We start from the raw sequence: 24,516 nt of genomic DNA, 5'->3' as shown, positions 1-24,516 counted from the left end.
AATGAGACTACATAATGACAAATATATATGTTGGTAAGTAAGCCGTGTGTGTGTACTATGTGTGGTATGGTGAATGCTCATGTCTTTAACTTTTTTGCTTTTTCCTTACTTCTTTGTCCAAAATCCGCCAACAAAGTACTCAGAAGTGTGGTCAATGGAAAGGAGAACGGAGAGTGCTGTACTACCAAAACCTCTGTGAATCTGGCAATCCTTTGAAAAAGAACTTAGCTCCGCTGAAAAACTTGCACAAATAAATGCAGTCGGCGGTCATTGTAATAGGGACAGGTGAGAATAGTTCGTGTCATAAAAACATTGGTATATATTTTTTTAAAATATATTTATTTGAATAAAATTTGGTTCAATATATTTTGCAAATAATAAACACATTAAAATGATGAACTACCGATTTTTCGGAATTTTAATTTGCTAGAAATTTATTATTCGAAATTTCGAATTTTTAATTCCAAAAACGGATATTAACAATAAATTCAGATGAGCTACAGATTTTGGGAAATTTTTCGAATTTTTAATTTGGAAGAAATTTATGTTTCGAAATTTCGAATTTTTAATTCCTAAAAACTGATATTGATAAGAAATTCTGATGAATTGCAAAAAATTTTCGAAATTTTAATTTGGAAGAAATTTATTGTTCGAAATTTCGAAATTTTAATTCCAAAAAACTGATATTAACAAGAAATTCTGTTGAACTACAGATTTTACGAAACATTTCGAAATTTTAGCTTGGAAAAAATTTATTGTTCGAAATTTCGAATTTCAAAAAACTGATATTAACAAAAAATTCTGAAGAACTATAGATTTTTCGAAACTTTTCAAAATTTTATTTTGGAGAGATTTATTGTTCGAAATTTCGAATTTTTAATTCTAAACGAATTGAGGGTAAAACTAAAAAGTACTCTTAGCAATAAACTGTTGTTGACAGTGAGCTTGATCTTTGAGTTTTCAATATACTTAAAGAGTCTGTTGGACCCTTTGAAGTAAATACAAAGAAATTTGCTTTAGCCTAAAAATTCATTTGAATATATGATGCGTTTTCTCAGAGTGTTTCGAATTGAAAGCAACAATTGCGAACTGATCTGGCTATACTGGTCTAACCTACTGAGTTTATAATCGGACGTGGCTTTATCATTATTTCGAACTTATCATGGCAGACGAACAGCACAGCATCAATGGTTTCCGAAACAACAACTGATTTGGAACGGCCTTTACGAAAATCGTCTTGGAGCGATCTGCGATCTCGATCCATCGATAAACACTGGTCTTTGATGAAGCTTCATCGCCAAAAATTTTGAAGAACTGTACTTATAGGATCATACAAGCCGTTCAATCAAAAGCAAGACGTCTTCAAGAAATTTTGCATAGAAAATTGTCCAAAGCAATACTACAAGCTTCGAACATAGTTTTCTAATCGGACAACTACTGTATATAGCTGCCATTCAAAACTGAACTATCAAACCTAAGATAAAGTTAATTTTATACCCCTTTATACACTAAAAATGCATATTTAAAGGGTATATATTTTCGTTGTAGCCGAACTAAACGTCTTTTCTTATTTTGCTATAGTATATTTTTCACCAACACAGGAAAAACCGATTTTGGCGGTAGGTGGCGCTGCGATATAAAAATCCTAAAACTCAAAATTTACGGGTTTTTTACTCGAAATCGAAAACAACCACATATTTAACCACGAATTCATATATCCCGTTAGTATTTGCAATACTCTTTCCACCGTCCACTTTTCAATGGCCGCAACTGTATATTGCAAAACTGTGACAACAGAAGCAAAAACATAATTGCTCGTAGCTTTTGATAGCTAAATAAATTACGAAGCAGTTCATATTGTAACTTTTATAACTTTCACGTTCCAAAAAAACAAAAAGGTCAAACGGTAAGGGTGGCGGGAGCGCCAATGAAGGAAAGTGTACTTCATTCAACACACTTTGCAGATAGCAGCGAGACAAAGCAAATGAACACTTTGATATTACTCACTAAAATTACCGAGTTTTGTATGCGAGACAAAGAGTGTGAATGTTTACTGTTATCTCGTTGATATATTTCGGGTACTGTTTGTCTGTTTGTCGTTTTGTTGTTGATATTTACCCTCATTTGCTAGGCAATTTGTTGTTTGCTTGCCAGCAGTGAGTTTACTCAAAGCTTCAATGCTCGCTAATGTGCTTACATATCCACACACACACACACACACGTAAAGCTCGTAAATATTCGTACATTTGTGTGTGTGTGTGTGTGTTGATGAGGATGCTAATGTGTGCGCTGGCAGCGTAAATGCATTCGGCGCGTTGCCAACTATTGATCCTGCAACTGTGGCGAGTATTATTTAGTTGTCACTGTGTCTTCTGCTATTTCGACTTAGAACCAAACTAATACATGTATGTATATGTTGTGTGTGTGTGTAAGTACGAAGAAGTTGTGCCGTTGAAGTAGTCGTTGGCGTCAACAATGTCGGCGGTACCGTTACTGTCTTAGCAATCGCTTTGGCATCACTCTGCGCCGCTCGAGCGTTCCCATTAGCTTCGGTCTCGTTGGATTAGCTGCGAATGTTAAATCAGTAAGCCAAGCGAAGGCAATCTATGATCGCACACAAATGAAGATTTAATAAAACAATAACAATAACAAGCAAGTTCCATTAAGAAAATCGATTTTGTTCTTTGAGTTACATTAGGAAAGAGAAATCAGAACTTTTGGTGTTGTTTTGTGAGCCCAAAGCGCTTTGTTATTATCTTCATGATTGTATATTTGTGCTAAGCTTTTCAGGTTAATTAGTCTAATTGTTCTAATTCATTATAATTATTTACAAAGCGCCTTGTATTTGTTGTAAATCTCGTGATTAGTTTTATATACATACATATATACTTTGTGGTGCAGAGTAGTAGAGTGGGTGAGTCTATAATATGTGGTATAGGTAGAGTGAAATGTTTTGCTACTACCATGCAGGTTTCGTGTTTCCATTACCACCACAGTCGGGTCTACGTTAAAGGCATGGTAGTGGAGTTTTACCTAGCCAAGGACTGTCAACTCGACAGGACTTCAGCATGATTTCTTCGCAGCTAAAATAATAATATTCCAACTACAGTAAAGTGCTGCTACTTCGATGAAGCCATCCAGAGAAATTTTACTTTTGAACAATGCCTGTGGAGACCTCACTTCTTCATACAGAAATACCTATATAAATACAATATAATTCATCTATTTAGATATTTAAAAATCTGAGTTCATTCAAATTGCGAAATTGCGAAGCAAATCAATCTGGTAGTGAACGAGGATAAGACGAAATATCTCTAGTCATCAAACTCGTCGTACTCGTGACTTGGCTCTCATGTTACAGCCATAACTTCGAGGTTGTAGATATTTTCATCTATCTTGGAACCAGTATTAACGCCAACAACTACGTCAGTCTCGAAATCCAATGCAGAATAACTATTTCCAACAGATGCTACTTGGGACTGCGTAGATAGTTAAGAAGTCCTCTCTCGACGAACAAAGACCACAAGTCACTCATCATCCCCGTTCTGCTATATGATGCATGGCAATGGACGATGACAACATCATGATGAGGCGGCGTTACAAGTTTTGATAGAAAGGTTTTGCTGAAAGATTTATGGACCTTTACGCAGTCATTAGTTCAGGAATTAAAACACTCACGCTGGTCTAAGTGTATTCAACGCAGGACTTGCCGGAGGAAGCAGAGGAGGGAAAGACCTCCAATCCGTTCGAAAGACCAGGTGGAGAAGGAGCTGGCTACACTTGAAATCTCCCATTGGCGCCAAATAGCGAAAAGTAAAAACAAAGGGCGCGTTGTTGTAAACTCGGCTATAGCCCCGTAAGCGATGTTTACGCCAATGAAGAAGAGGAATAACTCATTAAATTGAACTTTACTAGGAAATTCAGATGAATTCTGGATCTTGCGTTTGCTGAAGTATTAAACTATGCATGCATCTTAAAACATTTGCTTTGGATTGGTATGGATTACATGCTAGGCATTTTCAGACTAAGTCGATAAATAAAGTTCATTGCCATATGTCAAAGTTCTAAAAAATTCTTAATATTGTCATTTGTCAGAGAGTGCTATCTGATCCTTCTAGCATTAAAAAAACTAAAATTCTATGAATTTTTGGTCTTAATACAAAGTTAAACTACTTTTTTTTTTCAAATAACAGAAGAAAATAATCAACAATCGAAGTTAAACGAATTTATAGTTCGTTGAAAACAACAAACAAATATGGTTCATGGACGTTTATCTTTTTACAAATTATTCTTATCATTTCGTCACAAAGTCAATATGTCAATAACTCACATCAACTCACTGACAATTTGTTTAATGCAGCTTAAGTTGTTGTAAATTTATAGCAGTTCAATATTTGTCCGTTAATATTTCTATGAAAAGATAATATTTGTGTAAATACTGAATAATTCTTATCAACATATGCCTATTATTTACAGCCTAGCTTTGGATATAAGGTCTGAACATATTACTTAACGTGTTGTAGAACGCATGAAAGGACTGGTATGCAATTTAAAATTTATTTTTGAATGCCTTTTATAAGAGTTTTTTGTTACAACATATAAAAGACGTAATTGTTCGGTATTTGCAATAACTTTTAAACATTGATAAATGATTTAACTTTTTTCTTAATACTTATGTTATGGTAAATATAGAGTGGATCCATGGAGCGTTCAGATTTAAGTGCTAACTGCGTCGTACATTCACCGCTGCGTGTGTTGGAGAGTCACGTAGTTCAAGTACAACCAACTGAAGCTCCACCGATTCTATTTATTAGAGAATAAATTGAAATAAGTACCTACACTCCGGTGGTTCTAGTTCTAACCTTTTACTAAATTTTTGTATTGAAAGATAGTTTTCAGAGCAGATATGGACTGTGCTGAAACGAAGTTGATCATTTTAAACACATAACGGCTGATCCAAGCGGAGGTACTTTCTCAATATCTATTTTTTGGCAGATCACGCGTGAGCTTTGCAAAGCACTCATGTTATTTTTGTTAAGTATTGTTTGGTATTTCATCACTTACACTTGAACAACGTTTACAAATCATTCAACTTTCAACCGAATAACCACGTCCAGCACGTAGCAACCGAAACTGAGAATGTACACGAAGATCGTGGAGAGTCGATTCGGAGTTGTTCGCAGCAACTCGGATAGACGTATGGAACGACATAGGACGTTTTATGTCGAGATCTTAAATTGAAAGCGTACAAAATACAGTTGTGCCAGAACTGAAGCCGCTTGACCTTCTCAAGCAATACCGCTTCGCTCTGTACGCACTTAAAATGTTCCAAGAAGATGCGTCGATTTCGAGCCAAACTTTGTTCAGTGATGAGGCCAATTTTTGGGTTTCTTGATGGGTATGTAAACAACCAAAATTGTCGCATTTGGGATGTAAAGCAACATGAAGAAATTCAAGAGCCGCCATTTTATCCTCAAAAAACAACAGCTCGGTGTAGTTTGTGGGCCGATAGAATTATAGGCTATATCTCTTCAAACATGATGCCCATTAAAACGTAACCCTCAATGACGATCGTTATCGCGCCATGATAACCGACTATTGGATGCCTGGATTTGAAGTACGTGACCTCGGCGACATTTGGTTTCAACAAGACGGCGCAACTTCCCACACAACGCATCAATCGATGGAGTTATTGAGGAAACACTTCGGAGCGCAGATAACTTCAGACAATCCCGCTTCGATACAGGCCTTGGAGCAAAACATCACGCGCGTCATTCGCCAGTTAACAGTTAAAATCGAAAATTAAACTCAACGGATGGACTATTTGAAACGTAGCAAAGTCAACATTTGAACGAGGTAATTTTCAAACAATAAAATGCCAACGAACGTTCTTTCGAATGATATAATTCTCCCTTAAACTTGAAGTTTCTGTGTTTCTTTCTTTAAAAATGTAGGGAACCTCGAAATTTTTATTGAAATTTTATGTTTTCAACAGAAAACTCGTTAAAAATTTTATTCGAGACAGTCAAGATGTTATCTATGTTTTGAATATTTATTGCTGTGTGGAAAACACTTCACTTTCACTCCATCATCTCTCCAGCTTAAAGTGAGACTCTGAAGCATTATAAAGTGCTTACATGCCAGGAAAATGTAATTGTTTGTGTTATCTTAATACTCAAAGGATGAAAGTACCAGTGTCAAATATTCCAAATAAAGTTAAGAGATGCCACCCAGTTCCACTTTTTACACAACGTTACAATATATCACAAAGATGATATTCTTGTTGTATAATCCTGAAATCCCAAAACCGGCAAAGGGTCAAATTACATACAACTTAAATTTGAATGTATGAAATATGAACACACACACTCTCATCAACACATATGTATGTAGGTATATCTGAGTATCTGAGTTCAATCAATGGAACAACTTTTGTTTGCGCCTTTTTTCACGCTTTCATTGTGAACACATGAAAAACATAATAACAATTGGCATAATAAAGCTATACGAAAGTACAAAAATAAAAGAGAATTATGAAAGGGATAAGCACTGACAAGCGGCTGCATGAGAATAGCGGATAAGTGGAGCCAGGGTACTACAATACAAAATAGATAATGACATCCTTTGACAAGCTCGTCCACGACATGTCGTTCGAGTGTGTTTTGTGTGTGTGTGTGTGTGTGCGGTGCCGCTCTATCATTGTGGCGGCAATTGGAGCGCATTGTAATCGGTGTAGGTGGCTGCTTGGTTGGGTTCGAAACAACCCAATAACACTAATAAATGAGCATCGGCTGCCACAGCAACGCTGACACAAATCGACAACAATGCCAACAAACAAACCACGTAAACAGAAAATGAATACAGAAACCAAAGTAAATATGCTTGTACACCAAATATTATCTGCTATTAATACGGGACTAGGCAGCGCAAGCACTTATAAACACACACCCACAGGCACATATAGTATTTGTGAAACAACCTCATCGTCGGCAGCAAGTGGGCCAGCGAGCGAAAATGAAAGTAAATAATATATGCTCGTACTTAGTCGCCAAATGGAGAAAGTTTTATTGTGTTTTCGTGATATGCTTCCCTACACTTGCATACGTCTATGTAACGAAGCAAATAGTTTTATGTCTCTTTGCTTTTGTTGAGCATTCAAAAGTACCGTAATACTGAGGGTATCCTCTTTCTTGTACTTAAGCCTTTATGATGGGCTATTTTTTATTATTTTGCCTCTTGTACTTAAATTTTCGCCAAGTCTGCATTAAAAACAAGCGGAGCAAGGACAACTTATCTTTTCGTATTTTGTTTAATAAATAAATTAAAATCATGTATCAAATTTAAAAAATATAATTTACTTCAAAAATAGGTTATTTATTTTCAAAAATGTTGGTTTTCTTGTTCCTAGCGGATCTCCAGGACAATCTCCTAAAAAGTGTGTCTGGCTGTGAGAATGACCTTACTGCTTACAATCAGCGCAAAGCTAACAACCACACAATTTGTATAAGAACAAATAAATTCCATGTTCCTACAGTCTCTTATAACGAGTGCCAATAGGAATTTTTTGTACTTCCGATCTACTGTTTTGCACATGACTTTTGCAGTTTTGCACCCAGTTAGCTCGTTCCAACAGATTTTGATTTTCTTCACCATGCTTCTGTCTAGAGTGACCTTAATTGTTATCAAAATTTTGTTACTTTGATCATGAACTGACAGAATTCTCAGAGACGCATTTTAATTTCCATTATCTTTGTATATAAAAAGTACGTTTCACGTTGTTTGTCCGCGATGGACTTCTAAACTACTGAACCGATTTTAGTAAAATTTAGCACACTGTGTTCAGTTCGAATCAACTTAGAAGATAGGATAGTTGAAACAATTCATAAATAAGGAATACACTGAAAGCTCTCTTAAATGGACGCTCTATTAAGCGGACATCTCCATTAACCATTCATAGTTAGTGTTTATTGAGTGCAATCTATTAAGCGGACAACTCTATTAACTGGACAGAAACGCTGGTAAGCAGACATTGGGAGAGCAGCCTTAAATTCGTTGTTTTTCCAATAAAATTTATTTGTATGAACTTGTTCAAAATTAAACCTCAAGTACAACGCCTTCGATTCTTATAGCGACAAAAACGTTTTCGCCTTTGAATAGTTTATTATATAAATAATAGTACAAAATGTATACCACAGCAACACGTGGCCAGATCCCCCAGTTTCATATAAAAAGTAGTGCCAAAACTCTCTCTCAAATGAACTTCAGATCTAATAGAATGATCCTACAACTGTTATGGGGTTTGCTCGCAACTGAACCGCCAGAAACTCTAAAGTCTATGTTCTTGCTAGAGAGAGAGCACTCTTGTCTCAACTCTATCCATTGTCATTTATCGTTCTACTGCTGGATCTATGAACTTCGTAAGAGCTCGAAAAGTATTAGTTAACGACCAGTAGTTGTACAAATGTGAAGTTTTGCTGGCTTTTCTGAAATGATAGAGAACCCTTGAATAGCTTGCTTCATCTCGCCGCAAGCTGAAAATCTCATCGGACACTAAATGGCAAAGTTGTATGGATGAATTCGGAACCAAAACATTTAAGCACAATAGCACACAGGCAGCTTTCGTCAGAAAGAGATTAAAACATGGCCATAGGCATACCTTCAACAAATATTTCGAATTAGCTGGAAATTATATTAGCTTACTTAAGAAATTTGAATCCGAGGCGGAGCTAATACCAAGCCCGCCAGGATCGATCAAAGGAGAGATCAATAGACAATTTCAACAAATTGCAAACAACAGGTGGAAAAACATTACAAAATGCATCATAACTAAACAATTATGGCCAACATTTGACAGGAAAAGAACCAACGATTTATTAAATAGGTCAAGAAAAAACATCTACAGAGTAGTAGCTACCACAACAGGGCACTGGCCATTTGGGGAACATGCGTCCAAAATGGGTCTGTCATCTGCCGAGGCTGCGGAGTAGCAGGTAAGAAGGAAACAATCTTTCACTTTCTCTGCGAATGCCCAGCTCTAGCACAGATCCGACACAAAACACTCGGAATCCACCAAGCACCAAACCTTGAATGGATTTCCACCAAAAGCATATCGGACATAAGTAGTTTCATCGAAACCTCAAAATGGTTTGAGAGAGAAGGTGAAACGTAATAGCAGATACAGGAGGTTCTACGAATAGTGTATCAAAATGGCACATCAAGTGCTAATTGAGCCCGATAGGGCTGCCCTCCTACCTACTTACCTAAGAAATTTGTTCTGAGACTGTCACAAATTTCTTATTCTTATTTTTTGATTTGTGGGTTTTGGTTTTCACCCATATCTAAGAGTTTTGGGCATCACAAAGAACAGCAGCGTTCATAGCTGTCCAGGTAGAATTCCTAGTGATCCTTAGTGCGAAAATCAAGCGCATTACTTAACATAACATTACTTACGCTAACTACTTAACCTACCCTATTACCCAGTTAAATCACTGAAAATATTTTGAACTTCTCAGTATAACCAATTTTCGGCTCTTGACATCGCTGAAGCATCAGCCAAGCTATGCTTGATATGCAAAACTTTCTCTAGAAGGTCTAGTATACATAATAGCGAAAAATCGAGATCAGAACATGACATTCAGAGCAGCCTTTGTTTATACAGAAAAAATCTTGTGGAACTCTAAGAGAAGATGAAGTTCGAAAAGCTTTTGGGTCGTTCGAGTGAGCTTATGATTTCTATTAATACGAGTTATACATACTCGTATCGACTTTTCGTGCTGTTTGGACAAATTTCTACTGCTTACAAAAATTCTACTTCTGTGCTGCATCTGCTTGGTTGATGAAAAGGGAGCCGCAAGACGCCCAGACCGCAGATGGCTGTACTAATTGAACTACCATAAATCTTGGGAATAAGAGAGAGGTAGCGAAGAAAATTTACACATTATTAAAGAATTATATAAAATTAGGAATAAAATATAAATTTATGAAATTTTATAATAGAAATGTTGAGCAGGATTTTTCTTCAAAACTAATTTTTCTGGAGTTGCCACCTGACATAATTTACAAAATAACTTTTTCAAAACAATTTCCATTTTATCATGCGACAAAAACTGTTAAACTTGTTTATCCTTCAAAATTAATTATAAATTTAAATATAAATTTTAAGTATAATTAATAAAATTGATTTAATTATTATAATCACATTTCTTTGAAAATGAATTTTACTCACCTTTCGCCTCTTAATTATACTTGTACATGAAATCAGCTTGTTTAATGAGTATTTCGTCACGGAAAGCTTCAATTTTTTTTGTTTCGAATTAGCAGGTTAATAGCGTAGTTGAAAAAGCAGGATATTTGTGAATATATTTCTTTATATATGTGTATATATATTTTCTTTATTAATCCTTAACACTTTCTAAGACTATTCTTCACTTCTTCTCTTTTAATTTAAATCAGCAAATTAGCTGAACGCCAACCACTTCAATTATGTAAAAATTTCTACATTAAAACGCACTTATTCGCATTTGCATAGCCACATTTCCGGCACATTTATTTCGCCATCGCTGTAACGAAACAAGGAAAATAGTAAAGCATAAATATGCATAAATTAATACGATTAAAAATGCAGCGAACGCTTGAAATTTAATCACACTTGCAAAGTTTTAATCCCAACCGAAAGAGGAAATAAAAGTAAAAAGCGTAAAAAACGAGAGGAAATTATAATAATTATTGGCGCAATTGCCAGCCACAACAACCACCGAACGGAATGGACGGAAATGAAGTGTGTATGTGTGTATGTGTGTGGGTGTTCGCCTTAAATATCTACTTTCGACGGTTCGCTCTGGAGGTGATAAAGGATGAAATTTACATAGTACAACACGCTATACAAATATTATATAAAAGTCAATAGCGTTGAGCTAAAGACAAAAGGATGTAAGAAGAATTCGCAAGATAATGATTTCCAGAAATAAACTTGGCAAACGGTTTTGCATATAAATTAGAAATTTCCAATGCGACAGTGGCTGCCCAAAAGAAAGTGAATGTATTGAGGAGAGAATGAGTGCTTAAAATTTCAAAGACTACTTACAAGGCATGGGAAATTAAGAGAGAACATTACATAAGTATGCACTTATAAGTGGAATAATACTTAATTCAACAATTTACTCTAAAGCGGTGATCCAAGTAGAGGTACTTTTTTCAATAGCCCTTTTTTTGACAGAACACACGTGAGTCGTGTCAAGTTGTCATGTAATTTTTACAAATCGTTCAACTTTATTACCAAAATCACGCTTCGCTCAACATAATCGTACTTCCGAAGCGACATCGCTTTGCTGTATGGGCTCTTGAAAAGTTCTAAGAAGATCAGACGTTTTCGAGCCAAATTTTGTTCAGCTATGAGGCTCTTTTCAGGGTTAGTGGGTATGTAAGCAAGCAAAATTGGCACATTTAGGACTAAGAGCAATCTAAATAGATTCAATAGCTGCCATTTTATTCAGAAAAAACAACGGTTTTGTGTCGTAACCGTCAATGGCGACCGTTATCGCAACATAATAACCAACTTGATGCCTGATATTGCAGTAGGGTACCTCAAATGTACTCATTTTTAATGGTAAACGTCTCGAAGTGTAACACCGCTTTTAAAAGTGTGGAAATATCATGATGGCACTTGAGAGAATTACATATACACAAATATATATTTATTATAAATTTTTCGTCTCATTAAAACAATAAGTCTATTCCCTAGTAAATAACACAATCGCATTACAAAAAGTTGGGAAATACCCATGAATCCTCCTTTATTGGAACCCTTACGAATATGAATATAATCTAACACCTTACGATGATAAAAGTTCTTAAACTTCCTTAAGTTATTTGAGATTTTGAAAATCTTAAAAGAACAAATTCACACATTTAAATACTTTCTAATTGATTATGAATGAAATATATTTGGAATTTTCTTCATCTGATAACTAGAACTCTATATTTTATCAACAGAATGCTACTTGAAACTTGGAGTGCGCCGCGTAGAACAAACAATTGGTATAAATTTAGCAGAGTGCCAAATGAGTTTGAGTAAAAAAGAAATTGGTCTGCTCTTGACAAATTGTTCAAAGGCTATATTATGCTATATTGTATTGTATTCGATTGGAAAATCATATTGTTGTCTTCACTTGTAATTTTTTGAATAGCCAACAGAGTTTAAACTTAGCAATCAAATAAGTGGATGATTGAAGACTCTCCAAGTTGAAATTTTGCACACATCATTTTCTCAGCAAAAAGCTGTTTAGTTGTCGGATTTGTCGATATTGGATCGTTAACGTTTATAGCTGTCATACAAACAGACCGTTCGAAAGTTCAAGTTCTTCTAAGGAAAAATTTTTTATATGAGGAAATATCTTCACAAAACTCGGAATGGCTTGTTGCAAAAGGCAACAGTATAATCTCCAAGCAAATGATAAAGCATGGATAAAAATATCGAACAAAGAACTTTTCTCAAATTTTGTATTTTCAACTAAATTTCGGCTGCGGAATCGTTGCGAATGTTGGAAAAGGCTTACGGTGATTCGGTTTTATCAAAAACACAAGCCTAGGCGTGGTAGTATAAAGCCTTCAAAGACGCTCGAGAGATCGTTGAAAACATGTTCCGTTCTCAACGACCTTCGACCTCTTCAACTGATGAAAATTTAAGAAAGGGACGATATGGTGCTTGAAAATCGTTAGGTAAATGTTAGAGAGATGGCAAGGAAATGTTCTTTGGGTCCGTTCGAATGATTTTGGAGATTATTTTGAATATAAAACGCGTTTTTTCTCAACTCGTCCCGATAAAGCAGATTTTTCTCAACTAGAGTATCATAAACTGGTCTCTTTGGACACGCTTGATCGTGCGAATTCCGATTCCGCATTTATGAAGAGCATTAAAACTGACGATAAGATACGGGCTTATAAGTTTGACAGTTGTTTTCATGTAAATTCAAACAGCAATTACCACAATGGAGGGAAAAAAGGAGTCAAACCCATGTCAAGGCCGTACAAAAATTAAGGCGATGCTCATTGTTATTTTCGGTATTCGTAGTTTGGTACAATACGATTTTTTTCAGGAGGGACAGACGATCAATAAAGAGTTCTATTTGGCCGTAGTTACGCGTTTGTGTGAGAACTTCCGTCGAAAATGTTCGGAAATGTGGAAGAACAATTCATGGATTTTACACGATGATAATGCACCATTGCATCGAGATACGGAAGGGACCAAATTTAAAGTCAAAAACGCAATGAAAACCATCGATCAAACACCGAGACTTGGCTACGTGTAAGTTTTTTTGTTCCTTAAACTGAAATTGCCGTGGAACCCGATTTCAGTTAATCGAAGAGACAAAATTCACTGAAGTAGCTAAAAGCCATCTCAAGAAGTGCTTATGAATAGTGTTTCGAAGACTGAAAAAATCGTTGACATATGTGTGTTACATCTTTGAAGGCCACAAAATAGATATTAATGAATAATAAAATATTTTGCGTTTTATTTACAGTTTCCGGGTACGTTTTCGTCACAATTTTCATTTGACGAGATATCTTCACGAAATTTGACACAGATTCTTAATAAAGATAAAGCCGCAATATATGCATATTATTGTTCAGATCGAACTACTATGAGATATAGCTATCACCTGTTAAAGTATTATTAGCTTTCGGCCGAAGTTGGTGTTTTATTGTAAATATATACATAAGGATGTAATTTGCTATCGAAACTATCAATATTTTTTCAAATTTTTTCAAATTGAATTCAAATCCATTGCCGTTCTACCGAGTGGAGGAGACTACTACTTCCGTATTTTTGTGACTAAACTTTTTCTAAAATCGTAAATTATTAATATTATATAATATACTGTCTCCACTGATATATGGTATATATGGTACATATATGTATTTGAATTTATTTGTCAGTATTTTCAAAATTTTTATTTTAACCACACTTGCTTAAAATCTTGACAATATTCTCGCAGTCTCTCAACACAAACTTTTTAAGGCTTTTCTTAGGCCGCCTATGTAGGTGTAAAAGCATTACAAAATTCACGATATGAAGAAATACATATATGTATATTCATTCACAGGTGGTGGGACGCCATTAATAATTATTTCATTTAACGTTTTTCCATTTTCCAAACAACGTTTTGCAATCAAGTTTTTTCAAAACAAAACATGGAAACGCTGTCTCTCACTTCAAAATACACACACTTCCAGAGACGCTTGCTAAACTTGACAATGAAAGTAGCCACATGTACATATGTATGTACGTGATTATTTCAGCTACAAGATATTGTAAACAGAAAACGAAACCGCACGATTGCGGCGACCTCCTGCCCAACTTAATGCTGTCATTCAACCAGACATTTACATTATGTAAATTTTGAGCGCTTACAATACACAAGTTCGTGTCTTTTTCCTTGCTTTTACAATAAGAAATTATATTAATCGATGTGTGAGTGACTACAGATATAGGTTTACATATATATATGAGAATATGAATTTGTGTATTAATGTGTTGGTATGTATATGTTTGTATGCATGTGTGAATGTGTTGCCCTTGTCTTGTCAAATACTTCAGCGCAGACAACTCGTGCCTCGGTGAGGGCAGCCTATTTGGAACACGCCTAAGTTTCGTTAGCGCTGCTTCCAAAGAAAACGTGATATAGGCGATTAGCTTTGTGCGTATGTGTATATGTGTGTGCGTATGTGAAAACTGTGTATTTTTTGTTGGTAGTGTAGTGAAGACCCAACTTTCTGCGTTAACACAAAACAGACTGTATCGCAATGGAAGCTAGGAAGCTGTTGGCGAGTGGTGAACTGCGAGGAAGGTCAGCAGCAACAATTCCAGATTCATTCAAAATATCTATATGCACACATACATACACATATATAATATACATACAGACACAGCAGTGTGTCCTGGAGTTAATCCTGGAAAGTTATGTGTACGTACTCCCCCACGCGGAGTTCGTGTAAACAGCTCAACTGCGCAGCACAGCGTTGTGGCGCAAGACAAACCAGCAACAACAAGAAACAATGTGAAAAAGAAAACGAGTTTTATAGGTTGAGGTTAGTTTGAAGGATTTTACACTTGCATGGCTAACTGTTAAGCAGTAACAGCGAAGAAAACTCAAACTCGAAAATATAAATTTTGACGCTTTGAAGTTTTCACTTGCTGTTAAATATCACTTTTCACATGCCCTTCAGCACAGCAACAAAATACACAAAATATGTATGTATGTATAGATATTTTCAATTATTTGTGTAGCAAAGACAACGTTTCACTTGGCCACCGCGCTGTCTCAAACTTCACTGACAAACAATACCCGACGCACTGACGTGTTCCTGCGAACTGACCATTCTTTTAGCCAAAAACATAGCTTCCAAGCAAAGCTCCAACCGAGCGCAAACGAGGCAATGACCGAGCGCACCGAACGCGCTGGTGAAGAGCGCAGTAGAGATTGAGAGCGTGAGCGTGAGCGCGAGCACAGAGAGCGCCCATAAATTAATAAACATACCGTTATGTTATGCAGCGCAGTTAACTGATAAAATTCCTCAACCAGGATACAACAAAATTCCGTCTTACCACGTAGCGTAAGCGGTTAATAACGTCACTCTTTTAACGCTCTTCGTGCTCTTCATAGCTTTCTTTCTCTTTGAAGTGTGAAATTTTCGTCGTTTTCCAACCATTTCGCTTAGCTGCTCGTGTTAGCTTGAAAGAACTCCGTGTTGTTTGTGTATGTGTGCACCTCAACCGGGCAAGTCCTTTATAGCTATTTTGTTGTTATTGTTTTTTTTTTTTTGGTTTTTTCGAGTTGCACGCACGTCGCTACTTAAAGTAGTAAAACTTTGTGCTTTTTTCACAGACAACTTAGCGTATTTCCAGCCACTTTTGCTGTTGAGCTGCTTCCTTTGAGCGCGTTACTCCGCGCACGAATAGTTCGCATTCCCTTTTAAAGCATTCGACATTCATTAACTGCTTATTTGGTTGCGTTTTAGGTTTTTGTTTGTGTGTGTCGAAGTTTTTGCACGAAAATTAAATCGTTTTTGTACTTCAATTAAGTGAACAAATTGTTTTAATAATTGCAATGAAGCAAAATGTCAATTTCAATCAAGTCAGTTCGCGCCATGACATTTTGAGAAGTGAAAAGAGAGTTCTTAAGTACTAGAATATACATATATCATGCTTAAAAAAAATATTCATAAACTATTATATTCCTATTCATCGAAATATATTTGAAAGTGTCCATTCATGCACCATATTACCTTCTAACATACCATCCAACTTACAAATACCGTGTTTTCTAATAGGGATGATATGATTTCTAAGTGCCGTTTCGGCCTTTCTAATATGTTCGATCCGTAATTTTTTTCATGGCATTCAATAACGTTTACAATTTCATCATTGTAAGATATTCACAAGAACAATATTTATTATTTATTAAATTTGTTATCAAATAATCGTTCTCCAATTGCAACTTTGTACTGGCAATACGTCTAAATTGTTGAAAATTTGGAGCATACATTTCCTTAAAATCTTGTTCAAGTGCCAATAAGACTAAGAATTACTCAAAGTAAAAAAAATAGTGCTGCCGTTCAGGCAAATGCTGCTGGCGACCGCAATTTATCGATTCCAAGCCATACTCAAGAATTAGAACTGTTTCAAGCCACAACTTGACAAAAGATGTATTGGTCTCAAACCACCACATGGCAGAATTTGAGAAAGGATTTGGGCTTGCATCCGTATAAAATTGATTTCACTCAAAAACTGAATCTAATTTTGCATTGGAACAACTTGATAACGATAACGATTTTTTTAGGAAAATCATCTTCTCCAATGTAAATTACTCTCATCTGAGTGAAGCGGCAAATAAAGAAAATTGTCGATTCTGGTGCAAAGAAAATCCACACATTTTCTGAATAACCATTCCATTCACCTCAACTGACAGTTTGGTGTGGTTTTAGGTGGAATCATCGGTCCGTACTTCTTTCGAAATGAAGCTGTAACCCAACTTTTCATGGCCGCAATGGGTAAAGGTTGATCTTAACAACATCTTGTTCCAACAAGAAGGGAGTTGCCACCTTGTAGACCTATTTGAAATCATTGGTTTTTAAAATAAAGCAGACAATCTTCAAGCTTTAGCAGTCAATATTGATTGTCCTATTCATGACGACTTGATTAAGTGGAAAAAGTACTCGAAAATTGGGTTTATCGAATTCGTTTCTGCAGAATAAGTCGTGGAGATCATTTGAATAATGTAATATTCGAAACTTAATTGTATCGATTGTACTTCACCTTAAATAAAAATAAAAAAAAAACAATTAGTGTGTTTTTTTAGCAAATTATGTATTTATAATCAGGCAAGAATTATCAAAACTGTCGCTGTTTTCCTTTCATGGCAACAAAAATAATATTTGTTAGTTTTTAGTCCTTATTCTGTAGTCAATTGGAACAGTAAATGCCAAAAAAAAAATTATAAAATGATTAGCTTATTCTGAAATGCCTCATTCGTATTTTTTAGAGTTTTTATTGATTATATCTCAAAAGATATTAATGATTGTATCTAAGAAAGTACTTTAACTAACTGTATTTGTTTCCTTTTTTTAAGCATCGCTATACATCAGGTCTCTCACGAAACGTTCATAAAAAATGGTTCCCTCCTCAATTTATAGAGAAATTACTTGAGTTTAAAGAAAAGCCTGCTGTTGTTTTTGCATTAATAGAAGATCTAATATGTGTATAAAGCCATGTGTATAAACTCACGCAAGTGAGGGAAGTTGTCTGAGCGCCATTCACTTGGGAGTCGTCAGAAATGATTATTTTAAATATGGCTCAACCAGCTCGCGACTTTCGGTCTTAGACCAAGTATCCTCTGGGTAGCCAAAAAACATTAATCTGAAAGCAAGATAAAGTGAGGAGCCGAATCATCCCTTCCTAGGGTTGTGCGCTGGTTTTGAGATCCGCCACCTAAAAAAACACCACCAATGAAAAGGTGACTACAACCTCCGATGAGATACCTCCCTTTTGATTTTCCACAAAACTAATACAATACAAAACAAGAATAATACCAAAAGCTCCGTCAGAATCAGGAAGGACCTCTCCGAGCCGTTCGATACCAAATGTTTCAGACAAGTCAACTCCAAATTGTGCGATTACTTCAATCTACTTGTACTGCTGGAGAAAATAATTCGAGCTCCAGAACTGAATAGAGCAGGTACAACCTTCTATAGGAGTGTGCAGCTGCTGGCGTACGCTGATGTATTGATATCATTGGCCTCAATAAATACGCCGTTAGTTCTGCTTTATCCAGGTTGGACAAAGAAGCGAAGCAAGTGGGCCTGGTAGTGAACGAGGGCATGACGAAATATCAAACAAACAGTCGTCGCACTCGCGATTAGGCTCCCTATGCCAGTAAAGAAGAAAAACATATAACTCTAAATTTATCTCGCATAATTATAGGTAATACTACGTACAGATCAAGCAAAATTGAAACATTTATTTTTGGGAAAATGCATTTAGAGTTAAACTCATAGAGTTGATATTGTAACCATAAAAATTTTGAATTAGTTGAACACTGATATTGTAAAAACATTAAAATGGACACTTAAAAACAATAAAATCTGTTAATGAAGTATTTAAATTAAAACTGCTGACGCCATTTCTTCATAAGTACACCCAATGACCAATGAGCAATCTTTCTGCTTGCTTATTAAACAAAAAAAAAATTAATTTAAAAAATATAAAAGAGCGTCTTTTACTTTTTACTAAATTTAGAATAGTCTACATGCTTGCGCTTCTAAAAACAGAAAAACAAACCATAAAAATAACCATTTGTAGAAGATAATACCATTTTTACGACTCAGTTTCTGCCTCACTTTGTCGAATTAAAATAAATTTTTACACATCAAGGCTATTTTATAACGGAAAGTATAGCAAAAGTCATTTGGTCACAGACGCTACGCCGCTCGCATAAACAACGTCACCCACGATCGGCCGAACGACTGAGCGGCCTAACAACAAGCGATGGATATATAGTATAAACTTCCTACTTACATACGTATGTATGTACGTACATAATGTAAATACATAAATACAAAAGTCGAATTGTTTGTTGCAATAAAATTTGACATTTTCTGCAATTTCCCGTACAAAAATATTTATGCACACAAAGAAGCTCAAGTTTACTTTATTAATAGGTGGCCTGAACAAACAGCCGGACGGCAACGAGCTCGTGTGGTGTGGGATGTGATAGTATGGGTGCGTGTGCTTGTCGAATAGGAAAATAGAGGAAAAGCCATTAACGAGTGAAACGAAGGAAAATCAAAATTTATTGGAATTGCCGCTGACGCGTCGCGAACGTTGGGAGCACAAAGAGAAGTGTGCGAGAGTGTGAGGGTGGGATGATATGGAATTTTTGGAAGGCTTGAAGTAAAAGTTTAAAATTTTTTTATTTAATATAAGGAATTTTAATTATTCGAATTTGAACAAGGTCGTAAATTTTTTGTTTAAAAATTTTTGGATTAACGATTAGATTTTAAAATTTTAATACCAAAATTCGGATGATCTGTATATTTATTTCGATAAAAATTTGAAATTTTTGAAAAAAAATTAAAATTTGAAATTTTTGAAAAAAAATTGAAGTTTGAAATTGTAAAAAAAATAAATGAAATATTAAATTTTTGAAAAAATTTTAAAAACACAAGAGTTTGAAATTATCAAGATAAAAAATAATATATTAAATATTTTTAAAAATTTTTGAAAAAAAAATTAAAATTTGAAATTTCAAAAAAAAATTTCCCAAAAATTTAAAATTTTTGAAACATAAATAAAAATTTGAAATTTTTGAAACAAAAAAAAATTGAAATTTTTGAAAAAAAATTTGAAAATTTTGAAAAAAATTAAAATTTTAAATTTTCGAAAAAAAATTATTTTTAAAATGGGAATAACAAACATTTTTTTTCAAGCTAAAAGCTGTAATGAATGGGTTAGCATGAGGAAAAATTTACATATTTCTAATTGAAATTAAAAATAATTTTTTAATCCCATTTGAGGCGCTAAAATTTTTTTAAATTTTTATTTCCGTATTTGTGAATATTTTTTCGTCCAAACCGTTATACGTCATTGAAAACTATTTTTAATAACGATTTTCAGGATTATAAAAAAAAATAATTCAAATAAATTGTTAAAGCTTTATTTGCAACCCTGAATTTGAGCTTAATATTTTGTAATTTAATTTAAATTTGAATATTTACACTAATATGCAAAATCAAATATAAAAAATATTTGATTTATTGAGGTTATTGCAAAAAAATTTCAATTAAGAGCAAAACTCTGAAGTCGAATATTTAAAATATTAAAATTAAAAAAGGAAAATTTCAAAATTTTTTATATCAAATTTTCCCAAAAAAAAATTAAAAATTGTATGGCGTAAAAAAATATTTCGAAGTTTTTTTTATTAAGTTATTAAATATTTAATTTTTTAATAAAAAATTATTTTCTAAAAGATTTAGACCCACCCTAATATACATACATATGTACATATATATTCAGGTAAATTAAAGTTTTTTTTAAATTAAGTTATTAAATATTTCTTTGTTAAAAAAAAAATTTCCCGGGAAATTTTGACCCACCCTAATATATGTATTGTATATTCAACTAAATCTCGCTGCGTGTTGTTATTTTGTGCTGTTGCCAAAAATTTCGAATTAGAAAAGTGATGGCATCACAACCATGGCATCATGTTTAGAAGTCGTAAAATTTCGACACGCACACATACACACAAATTTATTTACACATGGACTTGAAAAATAAAAGCAATGCCTTTAACGTAAACACAATTATGCTGCCCATCCAGCATAATTCCTCTACAATGACAAGTCTCATTATCAAGTTCAAAATGCCATCAAACAAATGAGTAGCTCTTGAACCCCTCCCACACCCACGACATCACCCTCACTAATACGACATGACATGCCACACTCTGGGTATGCTGACCTTAGACAAAACTCAGGTAGGCAAGTAGTGGGTAAATGGAGATGAGATGCGTTCAAAGATGAGCGCGTATGCTGAGGCGTATCTTAATTTATCAAATAAATTATTAAATACTAAGGTGATGTAAATAGTTGATGTTGAGTGATGCATATGTGTGCGTAGCTAATTAACAAAGTGGCAGAAAATTGAAACTAAAAGGTCCCTGGGAAGGTGTCAGCGCAGGCGGCAGCTGTGTTTTATTGGTGTTGTAGGAAAGTAGCTTAGTTTTTCGTGTAAAATATTTATTTGCTCAAAATATATTAATGACACTTTTCATCATACGATTTTTCATTGAAATATAAAACTGTCTTACTGTTCTTAAATTTATTTTCATACAATTTAAAGTTTTCTTTCACTTCAACTCTCAACTTGCTGTGACGTATTAAACCTCCTTAACTTCTTTCTTAAGCATCTCGGACGAGCTCAGAAAGTTTTGGTCAACAAATAACTCTTGCGTTGTTGCTAAATCCTTCTGACACAAAGTGGAACATAAAGGTTTATCGAACTACTAGTTTTTAGCTAGGTTCATATGACCGTAATGGTAGGTGTCCTACCAAGGTACTCTCCCATTGGCACACACGTGGTGTGGCTAAAAGTTTCAGGAGGACGCAACTTGTCAAAGCTGCAGGGAGAAAGATCAGGTGGAATCATCTACACACTTTCTCCTCCATTTTCTAGATTTCGCCAGGATAACGTTGAAATATTTTGGTTGCCATACTTTTTACGATCCCGCGAATTGGCTGGAGTACTTTGGAATTCTGAGCATCACACCGAACAAGCGTCTCCAGGTCCCCAAGTGGGATTAGTAGCCTTACGAAAATTTCCCAACTATATCTAACTTAACGGACTATTACTTAAATGATAAAAAAACGCTTAAATGATGAAAAGGGGGAAAATGTCAACTATTATACAAAAATTCATCTAAGTTGTACTCGATCTCTTTCGACTTTAAGCAACCCTTTGAAAGCGGCTTTTATCTTCTTCTATCTGGAAAACTTTTTTGAATTTATCAGTTAAGGGGGTATTCGGGTCTAGAAATTTAAAAAAATCGCTTCTTTAATATTTTCAAAGTTTAACTAATCAAGAATATGTGTACAAGAGGATTTTTCAAAATTCAAATTATTTTCGGAGATATAGGCATTTTTCTGACCCGGCAACCAAACTGGTTAGGCCGGAACTAATCGAACAAAAGACTTTACGCGAAACTTTGAACGCGTTTTTCTCAAAACTGACTTTTTCGGAACGATACTCACGATTTCTCAGGTTCTACTAGACCGATTTACTTGAAATTTTTATAGAGTCTTCTTTAAAGGCTTGTCTATGGTTGGAACTAGCCCCATCCCCAAATTTTTATTTTTATTGTTTTTAAAAAATTCGAAATAGTCAGAAAAAGTGATCCAAAAAAAACTTTTTTTCAGGCAGTCGCCATTTTGTGAAAAATTGTTTTTCCCAGTTTTCCGTGGTTCCGGCCATTGCGATATTATTCAAGATTAATAATATTTTTTTTTTGGTTTCAGATAACTAGGAGGGTTGAAATCATGAGTATGCTCGCCAGCTCATAATTTTTGAAATTTTTTACTTTTTTTAGCTTTTCATTTTTTTCTGTACTTTTCTAAAATTAACAAATAACTAATAAAAAAATAGATAGTAAAAATATTAATTGCCTTTTTTTTACGACACTTTAAAAATTACCTGAAATTCATGCTTTTAGACCAGAATACCCCCTTAAAAAGCCTTACAAAATATCAAAAATACATGAAAATTATGTCTATAGTGGCCCATATAACAAAAACCCTTTTTAAATGCTTATGGTTCGCTCTGTACAATATATAGCTTAAAGAAGCTTCTAAACAAAATATATACCAAGCCTAGAAATATGAACTCTTTATTTCAAGAAGACACTCTCTAGAATGTTGTTTATGTTTTCGTAAGAAGTGCCCATTCTTCAATTACACGACAGATAAAATTAGTTAATATTGAGATTGACAGTACGTTAATGAATAGTACGTTAATAAAAAACTATTTGATTCTTGATACCATATCTTGTGAATTTCACAAATGCGATTGTTTTACATTTACATTGAATATATGAAAATTTTCTCTGAGAACTCTACGTCGATCAGGCAAATGGTTTCGGTGTCGTGACCGTATATATAAGAACTGTTCAACATATTGAAATTGGCTGCCAAAATTTTAAAAGCATTTAAAACGTTGAAAACGGGTGGACTGATCATCTTAAACCAGTGTAACCTATGAAAAATTAGGCGATTTTCGTGAATTTTTTTTAAGTTTCCCAACTGCTGACATGATTCCGGCCGAATGAGTAGTTTGTCGTTTCAAGAAAAACGCGTTCAAAGTTTCATTTAGATGTGTTTATATATTTTTGGAATTACAAGCTATTGAAAAAGCAAAAAAAAAACGTAATTTTTTTTTGAAAGTGTCACACTGGTATAGCCCCTTAAATATATTATTCAGGTAATGATATAATAATTTTGGTATTAGCCTCTGAAGTTTAAGTTTTTTCACACAAAAAAAAATATTTTTTATGGGAAGTTGCCATTTTGTCAGAAATACGAATTTTAATTCATCCTTCTATAATTTTTGGAGAACTTCTTGGTGATCTCCTACTGGATTAAAATTAAAAGTTTTCAAAGTACCTTAAGTTCTGTTAAATTTGTTTAGATTTATTTTCAAATAAAATACCTTTCCAAAAAAAAGTATACAAAAAACATGTTTTTTCTACATAAAATATCGATATAACCTCTTCAGCATAAAACTTTTTGGGTTTAAAAGCGTTAAAATTTTAGTTTCAAATACATTATGATGTTCGTTGGTTTAATAAAATATTAAAACCTAGTAGTGTCTTGGAGTCTGAAACGAAATTTTGTTTATTACTTGTCGCATTTGCTTCGTTCTACTAACAAGCATTACGGAACCCACTTCAAATACTGATATTTTCATAATGAAATGTACAGAATATACCAACAAAAACTAAAATACCAACTCACGCCATTTTCTTATCAAAGTTCATACCAAAAATAATAAATATTTTAAATATTTATAAAGATTATAATCAAGTTCTTTTAACGAAACCATTTTTATTTCCGAGGGTTCACACCGAACTTCTCACAATTTATTTATTTACGTTTTTTTATGAAAAAAAAACTTTAAGAATTAATATTCTCGGAAAAGATATGTGAGTACTGCAAGTAGTATTTAAAACGTAAAACATTTTCAAACAAACATTTCCAAACTCCAATATATGCAAATGTTGGTAGGGACGTATGAGTAACTCATGCTATGCTTGGGGTATGACGTAGCGTATGAGTTACTTGGAGAAATACATTTAATATATTTAAAATATTTTTAATATCTCTTATGCATTTATATACGGGAAATTTTGTATGCTCTAAAAAACATTTTCAAATTAATTGGCAACACTTTCTTCAGTTCTATTTGGAATTAAA

At 34.2% G+C, this 24,516-nt stretch overlaps 1 protein-coding gene across 11 annotated transcripts in view; it reads right to left on the bottom strand.

Moving 5' to 3' along the window:
- The window catches only part of LOC126763101 (potassium voltage-gated channel protein Shab), a 225,180-nt gene that overhangs the window by 199,062 nt on the left and 1,602 nt on the right, over positions 1 to 24,516 (bottom strand). For 10 of the 11 annotated variants that reach the window (XM_050480311.1, XM_050480319.1, XM_050480310.1 and 7 more), the window contains exon 2: positions 10,226 to 10,559. The gene's annotated coding sequence lies outside the window, so the exon portion shown is untranslated. Of the gene's footprint in view, positions 1 to 10,225; positions 10,560 to 14,920; positions 15,352 to 24,516 lie in introns of those variants that run through there. The other variant, XM_050480313.1, reaches the window with a different exon arrangement.

Source organism: Bactrocera neohumeralis, chromosome 6 (genome assembly GCF_024586455.1).
Source record: "Bactrocera neohumeralis isolate Rockhampton chromosome 6, APGP_CSIRO_Bneo_wtdbg2-racon-allhic-juicebox.fasta_v2, whole genome shotgun sequence".
In the NCBI taxonomy this organism is placed as follows: domain Eukaryota; kingdom Metazoa; phylum Arthropoda; class Insecta; order Diptera; family Tephritidae; genus Bactrocera; species Bactrocera neohumeralis.
The sequence above is the reverse complement of the archived record's forward strand: the minus strand, read 5'-3'. Positions and strand labels throughout refer to the sequence as shown.